This window comes from Lissotriton helveticus, chromosome 6 (genome assembly GCF_964261635.1).
Source record: "Lissotriton helveticus chromosome 6, aLisHel1.1, whole genome shotgun sequence".
In the NCBI taxonomy this organism is placed as follows: domain Eukaryota; kingdom Metazoa; phylum Chordata; class Amphibia; order Caudata; family Salamandridae; genus Lissotriton; species Lissotriton helveticus.
The window spans coordinates 217,803,482-217,820,493 of record NC_136067.1 but is presented as its reverse complement, the minus strand read 5'-3'; positions in this window follow the sequence as shown (position 1 = coordinate 217,820,493).

Sequence of the window (17,012 nt, the reverse complement as noted above, 5' to 3'; positions counted from 1 at the left end):
TTTTGAAAGCGTATAATGGTCATCTTTCCTGTGTTGAGTGTTTTCCAATTTCTAGTGATAATTTTCTTGACATTATTTGAGATTGGCATGTATGTTGTGACACAGGTTCATCTTTTTTGGGGTAGAAAACTCGTGATCTTCAATAGAGCTTCACAATTGTTGTTTCTTGCTCTTATTTTTTACCTTTGCATGACTTTTTGGGGACATTCTCTCACTCGAAATGCGACTGCCAGAACGTCTGCATATTGGTTGTAGTCTGTGACATTTCTAGAAATCCTAGGAAGTTGGAGAAGTTTGTAGTGGGATCTTCAATATAAGGTAATTCCACACGATTCCAGATGAAGTTGAAGAGTCATTTATTTGAGCATCCACCATCTGAAGACCAGCAGTGTAACTGAAGCTGTGCTGATCTTCAGAATATGGAACAAGAAACAACATTCAAATAGATACAGAATATGTACAAGGATGCACTGCATGAGACATTCCATAATGGAACGAATATAGAACATTCTAACACTAATACAATCTATCATAATACTACACATCCCCTTTCTTTATAAACTAAAAGGAATGAACTGATAAAGACACATTTTTTGAGCATCCACCTTCTGAAGATCAGCAGTGTAACTGAAGCTGTGCTGATCTTCAGAATATGGAACAAGCAACAACATTCAAATAGATACAGAATATTTCAAGGATACACTGCATTAGACATTCCATAATGGAACCAATAAAGAACATTCTAACACTAATACAATCTATCATAATACTACAATGTTGCCTGTAAGGGAGGATTTCCCAGAGGGCCAGTAGATGATGACTATCAAACTATTGGAGGCTGTTGGGATCTGAAGATTTCTAGTGGGTCTTCATAGCCATTCTTCAGTTTTAAGTGCAGATTTCTAAATCAAGGAACATCTTCTGATACTAGGGATGCAAATATGAGATAAGGGTCTAAGCCATTAATCCACACCAGATTACCAGAATGTCATCTATGTACCTTCGCCTATATGGTCTTTGCAGGGAATGTCATCTGCATATATGAACTTAGTTTCAAAGTGGTGCATGTACAGGCAAGCCAGACTGGGATTAAAGGTACTCCCTGTGGATGTACCTTGTATTTGGATGTATAGGGTGTCTTCATAACTGAAGAATTTTCTTTTTAAAACCAGTTGAGCACGGGACATTACCTGTACCCCAGCAATATCGTCACACAGTTCACTTTACTACAACATTCTCTCAATTTTGCAGTGGCGTAGCTAGGCTGGGCGGTCCGCTTTTTGGGGGTTGGCAGGGACCCACGAGCGCAAGGTAAATTTTGCTGTTTCTTTAATCTCTCTTGTTGTACACATCCGCCTTACCCGCACATCTTGGTCTTTAGCCCGCACAACCTCCCTTACGGCACAGGGCGGCAAAGTAAAGGAATCGCTTCAGACGTCTAAAGCCCTAGCTACGCCACTGCAAAGAAGCAGCAATTTGTGGCAAGGCATAGCCTGATTCTTGACCTCTATCTTTGAATGTACACCCAATGTAACACGCTAAAAACTACATTTAAAGGTATCTTGATTGCTGGTTCACCTTCTGAACACCAGCATGATTATTTTGAAGGTGCTGCACCACCCATATGTCAAACAGCATTGCATTCAGCTGTCCCTTTTCTCTTTCATTGATTATTTGCTTTAAAAGCTACCCACAGTACAACTTAGCATCTGATTATTGATCATTTACTATACCTAGGACTTTGATGTTGTTGTTTTTCTTTCCTCAGATACCATACGTTGTTGCGTTATGTATGGGAATTTGTAAAGCACTCAATTCAACACCAAGGTGGTCTCCTGGTTTTAGAAAAAGAGATCACAGACAAATTAAATTAGAACACTGAAGTAGGACAATAGAAGCAAAGTGTTAGGCCTAGTACCAGGACTGCTGAAAATGTAGCATTTCAGCTTGCTTTTGAAATTTTGAAAATGAGTGTGGTCTCATTTCCTTTTAAGGAATGTGAAATGGGACTCCTCTCTATGATGGCGTATACCGAGGTAGATGGACCGGACCCATTTCACAAGCTTGTATTTGGTGACAGCAAGGGTATATTTTTTTTATTCAGACAGCATTGTTACTACGCTGTGAGTTTTATACTGAATCCACTCTCAAGTTGGTTATCCATGTGATATTCAGCTGACAGGTGTAATGTTCTCGGCAGTTCAGTGTGAGAAATGTGTGTGCAGCCACATTTTACAAATGCAGATTCTATGAGGTGCCCAGGTAAACACTATTTGCATGGTCCAGACAGGGCATTACAGTTGCCAGGACGGCTTGGATTCTCTGAAGTAGTTGAACCTTTTTTTTGGGCAAAGAAAGTGTTAGAGATTGTGGTCTCTAGTGGGCAGAGGTAGGGACCCTTCCATCTAGTCAGGGTAAGGGAATTACACTTCTAAAATAACCCCTGCTCACCCCCTTGGTAGCTTGGCATGAGTAGTCAGGCTTATCTCAGAGGTAATGTGTAAAACATTTACACATAACACACAGTAATACAGTGGAAACACTACAAAAGGACAACAAACCAGTTTTAGAAAAATAGCCAATATTTATCTGTGTAAAACAAGACCAAAACAATAAAAAAAATCCATCATACAGTAATCAAAATATGACTATTTCAAAAATAGACTTAAAATAAAGTTCCTTGAAGTCGATGGCTCTGTCCGGGGCTAGCACGGTTTCGTGAACAAACAAATTCAACAGTCTTGGCCGACTGCAGCGTTGCGGTCCAGCTATGGTGTCGGGATGAGCTGCAAACAGACCTTGGAAATGCAGGGTGTTGTGGACCTTGCGATGAGCTCTGAAGAGGCGGCGTCGGCAGGCGTCGGTTCCGGAAGTCAGTGCAGGAGTCGCTGGGCCCTTGAAATTACACCCATTTCAGGTCAAACTCCGTGAAGTTGAAGTTGGGAGCGCCAGCATCAGCAGGCGTCTGGACTGCAGTGCGAAGTGGAGTGGGGAAGCATGAGGTGCCCTCAGGTCACGGTGCAGGCAGAAGCTTGGTGACGATATCCAGCCGCGTTGGTGATACCAGGGCTGAAGTATGAAGTGGGCGGTGCTGACAGGCCACGGTGCAAGTAGCGGCATTGGCGGTGTTGAAGCGCTGGCAATAATAGATGATCTGGAGTTGATGGCGCCAGAGTTGGTAAGCCAAGGCTGTGGTGTGGGATGGGGTGGTGTATCTAGTAACTTATGAGTGGTGCCCCCAGGCCACGGTGCAGGCAGCAGCATCGATGGAGCGTTGACATCCGGGATACCAGGCACCGATGTGAAGAGAGGTGGTGCAAAGTGCGGTGCCCTCAGATCATGGTGCAAGCAGTGGCTCCATGGTGGCCTCAGTGAGGCCATGGTTGCAGTGCGAAGTGGGGTGGTGCTCTCTGCGGTGCAACAGGCCACAGAGCCAGCAGTGGCGTCATTAATGGCATCAGGTTGTTTTTTCTTCTGTTGCAGCACAAAACACACAGTTCCCAGTGCTGGTAGCAGATGATCTTGAAGTCTTTGCTGTTCCTGAGACTTATTGAACAGGGGGAAAGCTCTACCTCAAGCCCTTGGAGAACCTCAGGAAAATAAGTTGCAGAAAGTCCACTCCAGCCCTTTCACTGTCCAAGACAGACGCAGCAACTGCCGTCAACACAGCAAGGCACACGGCAAAGTGATAGTTCCCCCTGACAGCTACTCCAGCTCTTCTTCTTGGTAGGTTCTTTAGTCCAAAAGATTTCTAAAGGACTGGGGTCAGGGCCCCAATATTTATAATACTTTTCTCTTTGAGGTTTTAGGCAGAAAGTCTCCGAGCTCAGTAAAAAATAGTTCTGTCCCCTCAGTCTCACTACAGGCGGTGGAGACAGCATTATACAGAGCAGACACAGCTTATTCTGGTACTCATGAACTCTTCCCACCACTATAAATGGAGAAAGGTCTATTCAGCCTGGCTATGAGTCACCCAGGAAAGGCAGGACACACTTGTGACAGTTTAGTGTGAATGCCCATCCTCACTCCAAAACCAGACAGCAAATATACAAACAGGTTGAGGCACACAGGATGGCTAAGTAAGAAAATACTTACTTTCTAAAAGTGGCATTTTCAGATACACAATTTTAAAACCATCTTTACTAAAACATGGGTTACTACATTCTGAGTTCAGGGAGCCTAAACTCCATTTCTCCATCTTGTCCCACTAGAAAGTTACATTTGTAAGATGTTACAAGGAGGCTCCCATGTTAAGCTATGGGACAGACAGCCTTTCAATAGTGAAACACGGCATGCACAGTATTTCACTATCAGAGCATGTAAAACACACTACAACATGTCCTACCTTTCATATACACTGTGCCCTGTCCACGGGGCTACCCTGGGCCTACCTTAGGGGTGTTTACATGGAAGAAAAGGGAAGGTTATGGCCTGGCAAGTGGGTGCTCTCGCCAAGTCCACATGGCAGTTAAAACTGCACGCAGACACTTCAGTGGCTGGTCTGAGACACCTTTGAAAGGCTACTTGTGTGGGTGGCACAACCAGTGCTGCAGGCCCACTAATAGCATTTGATTTATAGGCTATGGGCACATCTGGGCGCATTACTAGTCAGTAAGTAGTAAATCAAATAAGCCAATCATTGAGACACCAATCCATATCACAATTTACTGTAGGAGCACTTGCATCTTAGCACTAAATGAAAAATTGTGCAGAGATACTAAACCAGCAAAAACAAAGTTCCGTATACCACAAAAACAGGAGGTCAGCCGGCAAAATAGGGGAAACACGCCAAAAGAAGCCAGGTCTAACAGAAAGTAATGGAAGCCTGCGCTCAAGCGATTTGATTTTTTATTGTCTACTTCTGTTACCCGAACCCAGCTACCTCTTCATTGTGAGTTCATTCAAAAACCAAGATTTTCCACTTTTGATATAGGCCAGTAGAACTGCTAGTAATTTAGGCCAGATTTCTTTGGCCAGCTAGTAGCTGGGCCCCTACAGACATGACCTCAAACAATCAATCAATCAACCATACATTTGTAGAGCGCACTACTCACCCGTGAGGGTTTCAAGGCGCTAGGGGGGAGGGGGTGGAGTGCTGCTACTGCTTGAACAGCCAGGTCTTGAGAAGTCTTCTGAAGGGCAGCAGGTCCTGGGCCTGGTGCAGGTGGATGGGGAGGGAGTTCCATGTCTTGGCAGCGAGGTGGGAGAATGATCTGCAGCCGGTGGTCGTTCGGTGGATGCGTGGAACGTTGGAGAGGGTGAAGTCAGCGGAGCGCAGCTGGCGGTTCGGGGTGTAGAAGGTGAGTTGTTTGTTGAGGTATGCTGCTCTAGCGTTGTGGAGTGCTTTGTGAGCATGGGTGAGGATCTTGAAGGTGATCCTCTTGTTGACAGGGAGCCAGTGCAGGTCTCTCAGGTGGGCAGTGATGTGGATGTGGCGGGTGGTGTCGAGGAAGAGGCGTGTGGAGGCTTTCTGTATACGTTGAAGTATTTTTTGGAGTTTGGCCATGGTTCCTGCATAGAGGGCATTGGCTTAGTCCTGCCTGGTGCTGATGAAGGCCTGGGTGACCGTCCTTCTGTTCCAGTGTGGATCCATCTGTAGATCTTGTGAAGCATGCAGAGGATGTTGAAGCAGGAGGAGGAGACTTGCTGGGTCATTGATAGAGATGAATCCAGGATGGAACCCAGGTTGCGTGCAAGGTTGGTGGGTGTCGGTGAAGCTCCCAGCGTGGTTGGCCACCAGGAGTCTTCCCAGGCGGATGGGGTGGAGCCGAGGATGAGGACCTCCGTCTTGTCTGAGTTCAGTTTCAGGCAATTGTTCTTCATCCATTCGGCGAAGGCCTTCATTCCTTCGTGGAGGTTGGTTTTGGCAGTGGCGGGGTCTATGGGGAGGGAGAGGATCGGCTGGGTGTCATCGGCGAATAATATGATGTTGAGGTCATCTGATCGGACGATGTTGGCAAGTGGTGCCATGCAGGGGCGGCTCGTGACATTTGAAAGTAGTGGGGCGTAAATACTGTACTGTAGCGAGCAAGAGTAGCGAGAGAGCTGGAACACCTACAGGGGATTCGGGGGGTTCTCCCCCGAGAAAATTTTGAAAAAAGAGTGGGCAAATGGTGCATTTTCAAGCAAATTTGAGAAAGAGGAGGCTGGGTGAACACATCTCGGGGAGTAGCCAGACAAGTCTCTTTGCACTTGCACAGATACATCACTCTCCCGGCATTCACGTAGGCACACTCCTCACCCTGCACTCATGGACCCATTACTCACCCTTCCCTGACACATCACTAAGCCTGCATTCACCCATTCACATAACTCACCCTGGACTCACACAGGCACACTGCTCAACCTGCACTCACACAGACATCACTCACCCTTCGCTGCACTGTGTTCCGAGCTGGTGTTGAGTAGTATGCATCTGAGATTTTTTTTTTGTTTTTTATTTTTGTGCAGAGTTTTATATAGCGCGAACTAGACCCGAACCGAATCAGGTATCAGAGCGCTTTACATAGCACCAGTTACGTTACATGAAGACACACTTTCATTTTTTTTTTTTTTTTAGGCACGGGGAGATTAAATGATTTGCCCAGAATCACAGGAGGTTTTTCGCGTCGTTACCGAGACTCGAACCCAGATCCCCAGGTCCGAGGTCGAGCGCCTTAGCCGTTAGGCCAACCCCTCTCCCCTATACATATATAGATTTTTTTTTTGTTTTTAAACAATTTTTATTGCAGGGTTATGCATAACATACAGTGCTATTTCAAGTATCATATAGTACAGAGTTACCGTACATCTAATGCTTCTCAGTTGTGTTGGACACAGCCATGTAGCCCTCATCCCGGAGGCAGGGCGGCGTCTTTTCGCAATACAGTGCCCTCTTCGGGCCGCGCCCGTCACCATTTTCAACATTCAAGGAGGTCTATTCTCTGCTTTTAGTTGTTTAATGTGTTGTGTCGCACTGATGGGCCAATAAAGATGTACTTGGTCTACTGCGGGAACCCCTAACTTTGACCCTCCCCTTCCCTCCCTCCCCTCCCGGTGTCTGCGTCTGTGTTCGGTGCAATCATGTGTGTCCGAATCGTGGGACTACGGAGCTATTGCGTCTTATTGCGTGTGTGCGTCCTGTGGAAGCGCTGCGGGCGCCGGGGTTGTCGTGTCTTGGGCCTCCCCCTCTTCTTCCTCTTCTATTGCGCTATCCCTCAGTGCCTGCACTAGTATTTCCCACATCATTGCTGCTTCTTGCGCCTTATCATCTGAACTGCGGCGAGCCATTTAATAACGTATTGTGCTCTCCGCTGTCGCCCATTTCAGGAATTCATTCAACCACCTCCTATGCGTCGGTACCAACTTCGATTTCCACCCCTTGGTCAATTCTCTCTTTGCTATGAGTAAGCCCATGTCAATAAATTTACTCAACAGTTTGTTCTTCTTTGTGTGAGGGAACCAATGTAAGATGGTGACTGCGCTATCATAATGCAATTCCCTTTCTGTGACTGCGTTCAGGGTCTCTCCAATATCCGTCCAGTACTCTTGCAAACAGGTACAACCCCTTAACATATGGACTAGGTCTGCTCCTATCTGATCACATCTAGGGCATGCCGCGTCTGTTACGTGAAAGTACGCTGCAATTTTACTCGGGGTAAGGTAAGCTCAGTGGAGAATATAAAGGTGTATCAGTTGGAAGCGCGCGTTCCTAGTACTCTTTCTGGCTCTCCGCACCAGCTGTGCCCATGTCGTGTCGGGGTTGTCTAAGTGCAGGTCCGCTTCCCATTTATTCTTAAGTGGTGTAAGTGGTAGTAGGGTGCCCGTGTGCATTCTGCGATATAAGCACGTCACGGCTTTAAATGTTCCCGCCGCCATCATGGTATATTGGCATGCTAGCGATGTTACAGGTTCTATCAGGCCCCCCCCCAGTGCCCCTGTATGGCATTCACCACCGCCGCGTGTAGTAGATAGTCTCCCCTCGGAAGGTCGTACCGCTCTTGCAGGGCCTGGTATGGGGACAACACCCCATCCTCATAGAGGTCGCCTATCATCTGCAACCCCGCCTCTTCCCAGAGATATAGTCCCGACCAGTCACCACCATGCGGGTGTGCCGTCACCATGCCCAGTGGGATTTCGGGAGCATACGGGTGGCCCGGTCCGGTTCGCTTTTGCGAGCGGTTCCAGCACAAGCGAAGGGTCCGGAGTAATTTTTGCTGCAGAGTGATATATGCCAGGACATGGCGGGGCGTGCCGGACTCCCTTTCCCGCTCTGGGCCGCGGTACACTCTCGCTACTTCCTGCGTGAAGAATTGTAATTGAGCTGCTAAGTAATAGAGCTCAAAATCCGGGACGGCTAGGCCTCCCTCGTCCCTGGGGCAGGTTAGTGTCGCCAGTGCTATCCTGCGTCTCCCCTTTCCCCATAGGAAGGACACCAGCATTGACCTCAATAGTTTGAAGGTCGCTCCGGGTATCCACACGGGGAGGGTCCGGAAGAAATACAATAATCGCGGCAGTGCCACCATTTTCAGAAGTGCAACCCGGCCCGCCGTCGAGAGGGGCAGAGTGGCCCAGAAGGACATACAGCCCCTCAAGGCACGGATGCAGCAGCCTACGTTACCATCTAGGAGGTCCGCCGGGTCATGGTAGATGTACACCCCTAGGTAACTCAAGCAATGGGGTTCCCAACGAAGGTTCTGACGAAGTGAAGGGCTCTCCTCCTCCTTCCGTAGCGGGAAGAGACAGGTTTTTGTCCAATTCACTCGCAGCCCCGATATCTTGCCAAAGCGCTCTAGTAGCCTCTCGGCTCCCTCCACAGCCTCTTCCGCATTGTCCAAAAAAAGGAGGAGGTGATCCGCATATAAGGAGATGTAATGGAGTTCCCCTCTGTGGACAAGCCCGTTGTAATAATCACCTAGTCTGGCCGTAGCCGCGAGAGGCTCCACCGCAAGCGCAAATAGCAGGGGTGAAAGTGCACACCCCTGTCTGGTACCCCGAGTCACTTCGTATTGGTCCGACACTAACGATCCGACCCTCACCCTCGCTCTCGCTGAGGAGTAGAGCACCTTCGTCCATCGTATATATCCCTCTCCTAGGCCAAATCCTTGCATCACTCTAGATAGGTAGTTCCATTCTAGGCTGTCAAAGGCCTTCTCTATGTCGACCGCCAACACCAGTGGGGATCTCGCTTCAGGGGGCGGAGTGTCCACCAGTCTGATTAATCTACGAATGTTGTGTGTAGTGTTTCTTGTGGGAATAAAACCTGATTGGTCTTTATGGACCAAATCTTGCATATGGGTTAGCAGCCTGGTGGCCAGCACCGTACTCAATATTTTGTAGTCAGTCGTTAGCATAGATAATGGCCTATAGGATGCAGGGTCTGTACTCTCTCTACGTGGTTTCAATAAAGGGATCATTATGGCCTCGCTCATCGATTGGGGGAGTCTGCCTGCCTCCTTGGCCTCGTTATAAAGTATTTGGAGTCTCGGGGCTAGTTGGTCTAAGTATCTCCCGTAGAACTCAATGGGCAATCCGTCTATCCCCGGTGTTTTATTACGCGCCATTCGCTTCACTGCTCCCCTTATTTCGGCCAAGTCAATTGGGCTACCCAGGGCGTCAGCTTGTTCTTGCTCAAGGCGCGGGAGCTGCAGGTCACTCAGAAAAACATCCAGCGCTTCAGTGTGGTCACCTAACTCCGTTCTATACAATCGTTCGTAGTACGATCTGAAACAATCAAGTATTGCAGTCTGTGTAGTATGGGTGTGACCTCCATTTCCCTGTAAGGCCAAAATTGGTTGACTATTCCTATTTGGGTTTGCCAGCCAGGCCAAGAGTGTTCCTGTCTTGTCTCCCTCAGCAAGAGTCTTCGTTAAGTATGTCTTATAGTCGAAGCTACGAAGGCGCTCCACCTCTACTGCTACTGCTTCCCGCGCCCCACACACTTTTTTCTGTAGTTGAGGGTGATTAGGTCGGTCCAGTTCTATTTCCCGTAGTGTGCGCTCAGCCTTTTCTAGGTCGTCTACCAACGTCTTGCGTACTCCCGCATATTTCCCAATGCTGTGTCCTCTCACTACTATTTTAAATGCATCCCACTCTGCGGCTCTGGTCGAGGCGGTGCCCTCGTTCTCCACAAAATACTGGGTGATCCGCTCTCCCAGTTCGACACGGAAGGGCGGGTCATCCAATGTGTCCGGCCGCAATCGCCATGTCGGGATTTTAGGAGGTGCAGTCATCCAGTCCAGCGTCAGGAGGAGCGGATTGTGGTCAGACAATGTACGTGCTAAGTATTCTGTCCGGGCCACCGTAGTAAGTACCGCAGGGGAGCACAGAAAGGAATCTAGGCGTACGTGTAAGTCGTGTAAGCTAGAGTAGAATGAGTAATCCCGCTCAGTGGGGTGCTGTGCGCGCCAGCAGTCGGTTAGGTCCCATGTACTCTGCCATTCAGACCTGCATTTCGCCAATCGATGTATGGGGGAAGTGCGAAGTGGTGGGTGCGACCTATCTAGAGCAATATCCTCTATGGAGTTGAAATCCCCTCCCATCAGTACAGGACCTGTGAAGTAACTAGCAAGCACCCTGCAGACCCTTGTAAAGTATGTAGCTTGATCCACATTCGGTGCATAAATGCTACAGAGCACTATGTGTCGGCCTGTAAGTAGTCCCTCGATTGCCACATACCTCCCGTCCGGGTCCTCTGTGTGCCTAGTCACCTGGAGGGGGAGTCCCGCTCTAATCCAAATTAGCACTCCCCTAGCAAATGCAGAATACGCCGTATAGAATAAGTGGCCCCTCCACCTACGCTGGAGTGCAATCCCCTCTTTTTTGGTTAAATGGGTCTCTTGTAGGAATGCAATATGCACCCCTCTACGAACCAGGTACGAGTGGATTTTGTGTCTTTTCGTCATTGTGTTTAAGCCCCGCACATTCCAGGACACACATTTCAACGGACCCACATTAGCCATTGTCCCATTGGAGGCAAAGTGGACCTCTAATAGTTTGCATCCCGACCACAGACATGACCCCGATCCCTCCCTTCCTCAACCGTCCCCTGCTCCCCCCTCCCCAAGCAGCTCCTAGAGTCTCCCCAACCACTCCAGGCCCCCCTCCCCCAGAACAGAACGTAACTTCAAAAGAGTCGCACCCATCCAAACAATTGAGCAACGTGCTCACAAGTTCGCTAATACGTAGTCAATGCTACGTTGGCCTTATGGGCCTCGGGGTGCGCACGCTAGCTTCTGGAACCTCTAGGTGTTGTCTCCCACCCCCCCGCCCTACTACACACATCAAGTCCCATACCAGTTCAGGCTTACAGCAGTCTGCTCCAAAGTTCTCAGTGACTGCAGCATACCCCCGCAACTCAATCAGGTACCTTGTCGAGGGTTCAGCTCTCGATGATTTCTCCCGATGTCTGCGGCGTGACCTTCGGGCCTTTGGCTCCTCCCAGCTCCGAAAGTTCAGTGTCCGAGCCCGTACCCTGGTCCTCCGAGCCTGAGCCCCTCTCCGACTGGGTCAGCGCTGATCCCGACACCTCCTTCACCGCCTGCAGTGCCGCTCTACGTTCATCCGCTGTTTGAAAGTCTGTCGGCCGTTTGGTGCCTTGTCCGCGCCCTCGGTGTCGTCTCGATCGCCTGAGTGAATGTTCCTGGCGCTCCTCCTTAGCTCGAAACTGAGCCCCGTCCGTGCCTGCTTTGTAGGTGTCCCACCAGGCCCATGCTTCTGCTGACGTCGGGAAGAACAGGGCGTTCTCGTCCACTACTACTCGGAGTCTGGCCGGGAAAAGCAGCGAGTATTGTATACCTTCCGCCCGTAGTTCCTTTTTGATAGAAAGGAAGGAGGCGCGTAGTTTTTGGGTTTCAAACGTGTAGTCCGGGAACAACGTCACCTTACTGTTGTCGACCTGGAACGGGCCCGCTTCCCTGGCTCGCTGCAACAGCCAGTCCCTGTCCTTGTAGTGCAACAGTTTAATGACCACTGGGCGAGGTGGGAGTCCTGGCTTCGGAGGTCTCGATGGCACTCGGTGCGCCCGTTCCAGAGTGAAGAAAGGGGACAGGCCCTCCGGGGCCACCACTGACTGCAACCATTTGTGCAAGTAGCCTACCATGTCCGTTCCCTCTTTCTTTTCCGGAAGGCCCACGAGGCGCATGTTGTTCCGCCGACTGCGATTTTCGGCGTCCTCTGCTCTTCTTTCTAAGGTATGAATCCGGTCCAGCGCCTCCTTGAGCTTCCCATCCATCGACTTCTGCGCTGGTACAATGTCCTTAAGGGTGGTCTCCGCTTCCTTGACTCTGTCCGTCAGCTTCGCGTGGTCAGCGCGCAGGAGCCCCAGCCCAGCCGACACTTGCGCAATGTCGTGGTGCAAGGCATCTTTTGTAGCGGCTATGGCCTCCAGGATCCTGTCCTGCATTTGTTGTAGGTCCGTTGCAGGCTGCGTGGGATCTTCGGGCGTTTCCAAGGCAGGACTCCCGTCCCCTTTGGGGCCTCTGGGCTTTCCCATGTTTCACCTGCGTCGTCGAGCTGAGTTCCAGGGATATGTAGCAGTGGCAAATCCCTCCCGCTCCGGACTGACCCCTGTGGAGCAGCTAGGGGCCTTGAAAGACTTCCTTCCGGGTCCCAATTTCAATTCCGTGGCCGGTGCGACGGGAGTAGCCGGGCACCTCGCGTAAGTCTGGGCCCTGGTGGGCAGTAGTGGCGCGCTCACAAGCCAGTCTCTCTCCCCGGGGTGCGCTCCCTAAGCTGGACAGCAGGTTAGTCGGGTCTCCGGGCACTCCCGTGAAGGTTGCCTCAGGCCCCCGAACAAGGCAGTAGCTCGAGTCCCGCTTCTGGTGCAGCCCAGGCACAGTTGCATGTGGGGGTAGTCGACGCGCTCCCAGCGTCCGGTGTAATTTGTAGAGAACTGCGCCGTACAGCCAGGGCCCTTTATAGGGGAAACTCACCTCCCAGGCTGGCATTCAAGGCCTCAGTCGTCCCTCGAGTCATGTAGGAGGGCTCGGCTTCAGGCAGTTGATGGGGCTCGCTCCCGCAGAGTCGCCGCCACCCAGCACGTTGCGACAGGCGCGGTGGGTCAACTGTGCGCTAATTGGTCCCTCCTCGTAGTCCGGGCCCGCTCGATGCTGCCCGAGGAAGCGGCCAGCGATGGAGATGGGGCTGTAGGCCTCAGCAGGGCGGGCCCCCGGGCCGGGGTCACGATCCCCTCTCTCTGCTGTGGTGGAGCACCGCCGGTCTCGTACGGTCGCAGCAGTCTGGCCGTCGGGGTACTAGTGGCCAGCCGCCACCCGTCGCCACGTCCTCCTTAGCGTTCCCCTTCGTTTCCGGTCGGGCCGTCCCCTCCGAGACCGCAGGCCCCAAAGCCGGGACGTAGATTTTGGGTCTCCGGGTGGGGCACAGGTCTCCCCAGTCGCGCCGCAGGCGGGGGTCGGCAGCTCCGCGGAAGGCTCCGGTCCTCACAGTGGGGGCCCGCCGGCCTCTCTTGGTGCAGTTAGGCGTTCGGAAAGGAGCCTCCGGGAGCGCCCAGCGCCCGGCTATTCAGGAGCCGCCATCTTGCTTGTCGGTTGCCCGGGCTCTCTGCAGCGCGCGGCGGCCTCCGCAGTAGTTCCGCCAGTGCGAGCTCTTCACCGGAGCAGGCTCGGGTGTAATACTCGGGATCCGCCCGATTTGTGCGGGGATCCCGGGTTTTAGGCAGGATTAATTAAGGATCGCAGGGCGGTGGGTCGGGAGCCTCGTTAGGCTACGACCTTCTCCATCGGCTGCTAGCCATGCCCCCCCTATACATATATAGATATATAGATATATAGATAGAGATAGTTGCGACCTGCCCTGGTGGGTGGGACAGGACAAGCAGGTGTTCAGTGGCTGGTGAAGCTGCAGCTTCGGCAGGAAAAGGGTCCTTGAGTGAGCTTCGGGTGGCCTGGAAGCAGGTGGATGATCGTCCAGCGTTGAGTTTGTGGAGGATGTTGGCGTTGTAGTGGCATCAGGTTTCACGGGGGCCAGGGGGTCTGGCTCTGGGCGCAGTCAAGGCGCGGACGGGCGCAGACTCGATTGCCTCAGGCGCGCCAGAGGCCAACATTAAGAAGGGGAGGTGGGAGGGAGGAGCAGCTGGGAGGCGGGTGCGGGGAACAAATGGGTGAGCGAGGGGGGGCAGGGCCACAAGGGATGCATCGGCGGGAAGGGAAGAGTAAGAAAGAGTCATAGAAAGGAGCAAAAAGCAATAAGGAGAAATACAGTAAAAACTGAAATAAGCAATAAAGAGAAATACAGTGAAGGTGAAATACAGTGAAAGTGAGAAAGTGAAAAAGTGAAAAAACGGCTGACAGGCAGATGGGGAGAAAATAGAGGCAGAGGACTGGCATGAACTTGCGGCAGCAGCGAGGGCGGGAAACATGGGCACAATCAGGTGGAGCTGTGCGACGTGGGGAGCGAACTGCCTAGAACAGGGTCAACTTTAATAAGGCTTGAGTTTTAGCTGATTAAGACAATCTCCCATTGGCGGCTGTTGCTACTGAGAACTAAACAATCCTGTTGAGAGTCATCAGCATGACTACACGATGTGCAGAAGCTTCATTAGTGGTACAGATAAATATGTAATAGTGATGATAAAGTTGTTCCTGGAGCAGTCACACATTCCAATGACTTCCACTTGGAGAAATAGCTGAAATGTCTCACAGATTGTGCTCTCCGTGGAAGGAAGTAATCCATCCAGATTGGTTTACATTCCAGTAGTCTGGATCCAGAGTCTTTTTTGTATGGCCTGATGACAGTGAATGTAAAAGGCAGCTGTGCATCTGTAGGAAATCGATGCTGTTCTTCATTTTAGACCTACACTATTAGAATATGTAATTATATTTGCAATTATTGTGCTTCATCCCATTATAAGTGTTCAGGCCATCTTCAGAACAAATTTCAGGACAAAATGAGACTCTGCATGAAAAACACACATATTGATTCAATATATTACATGTGATGGATGCAGAACGTAAACTCAATGTAAGCAAATGATGACGTAACATGACTAATTTCAAGCTATATGCTGTGAGATTCGGGGAAGTGTATGGTACCTGCTTGATGCTGAATATAGGAGCTGACATCCTCCTCCTTGGGACTCCCAGCTTCTTTCTACTGAGGAGAAAGAGCCTTACATTGTGTCTCCTCTCTATGATTCATCTGCAGGCCTCAGGTTTTTTTGTGGTGCACTGGGCCCTGCTGCACTTTTGTCTGGAATTCCTAGACATTCTCCAGTAGTGTCATCCAATGTCCCTGCAGTATGACGGCAGACCTTAATTGCCTCAGAAGACCTCTGTGATTGTGTTGATACCTGTCTGGCTTTTCATGGAGGCCTCCTCTTCAGAGGGGTGGTAACATTTGCCTCCAGCCTTAGGAGGTTGGCAATTCTAGGTCCTCTTTCTTCTTAGAGGCTCAGCTAAAAGACAGAGTTACTCCAATTGAAAGGAGCTTTACGCAGTTCTGTTGATGCTGTTCATTGGATTCCCTCAATGCTCATTCTCGGGGTCCCCCTTTTCTCTATTCAGAGGATGCGCTACCGGCATGGGGGTTGAATGCCTGGGCTAAGAGCATCTTGTGCTTCCTTCTGTGACATCGGGGTGATGTCTGTAGGAGATGATCAACCTGTGAGTCGGTGATTGCTAGAGGGCATCCTTCCAGAGGTGGTGTGCAGTGAAGAGATGAGTGCATGTGACATTTGCACTTCTGAACAGTGCCCTAAGCCTTCTCTATTTGCTCTGTGTAGTTGGGTTTAGGGTGGAACTTGGATGAGTTATGGAATTTTGCTTAAGCCTCTGACAGATGAAGTAGAATTTAGACTAAATAAACAACAAATGAGTGAGGCCAAAAGATGAAGAGCTAGCAATAGGGGATCCTCCTAATTAAATTAGTCTACCTCAGATACCCTCTAGTCATTTTTACATTTTCATACATCACTTAACATTACACACAGACTCGCATACACCGTATGGTGAGCTCTATAAAAGATTTCCGATAAAGTGACCCTTCGGGGGTCCCGTAGGGCACTGCAGCACCAGTCAGACGAGGAGCATCGCCCCATGATGAATCAGGACATCCTTTGGGGTGTGTGAGGGCATCAAGTAAAAGTCTCTCTGCCTCCTCTCCACTTTTCCAAAACGACTCCCCCTTCTTCTAATTCTTATCTCAGGAACAGTGACTCTCCTTAGTGACTCTTAAGTAAGTCCTCACATAGAATGTGGTCGGGAATGAGGAAGGAAGATAATGCCTAGATTACTTCGCTGTAATCACATCCTCTCTTCTGCCTCCGAGGCCTCATTCCTTCCATCCCTTTCTTCTTGGTCTGCAACATTAGTATGATCTGGGCAGGGTTCTCCCAGGTCGTGGAAGGCCTGATCCATGCCAGATTTTTAGCATATCCTCATTTAGATAAATGTAGTTATCTTAAACATCTGGCATGGATCTGGTCCTCCAGGATCGGCTTAAGGGTAGAAACAACAGGGGTAGTATAGGTTGAGTGTGAGGGAGCTGGTCAAGAGAAAAAATATAAATGCTGCAGAATGGTCTGTCGGGGAGTAGGAACATTCACCAAATTCGGATAAGTGGGATTACTGCTAGGAAATTTAGGCGTCATCCAGAAGAGCCGCAAAATATTATTTCTTTCTTTCCAGTGGAAGCAGATTGCATCAGCATGCTCAGTGGCACCTGAGTGAGGTGCCAGCCCTCGGTGAGTGCCTGTGGCAACTCCTGGACAGAAGCTCATAATATCTGCAAAAAACAGCAAGTCCATGATGGTAATAATTTGGAAACTAACTGATTACAGCTGCGCTTGGACGACACTGGGGATTCATTTTTGCTTCTCCATTTTCAAAGACTTCACTGTGCTGTGAGGTGCCAACATGCAACAGTTAGCGCGACCTTTATTTTCCTCCCAAGGACGCAACCACACTTTGACATTGCGGTTTTTAAGTGACTAGCATATAATTTCAAATGTGGAAATAAAGGCAGCCTTCTTGTACTGTTTTAATGAATGTCTTGCAAATGTAGGAGCGTGTAACTAT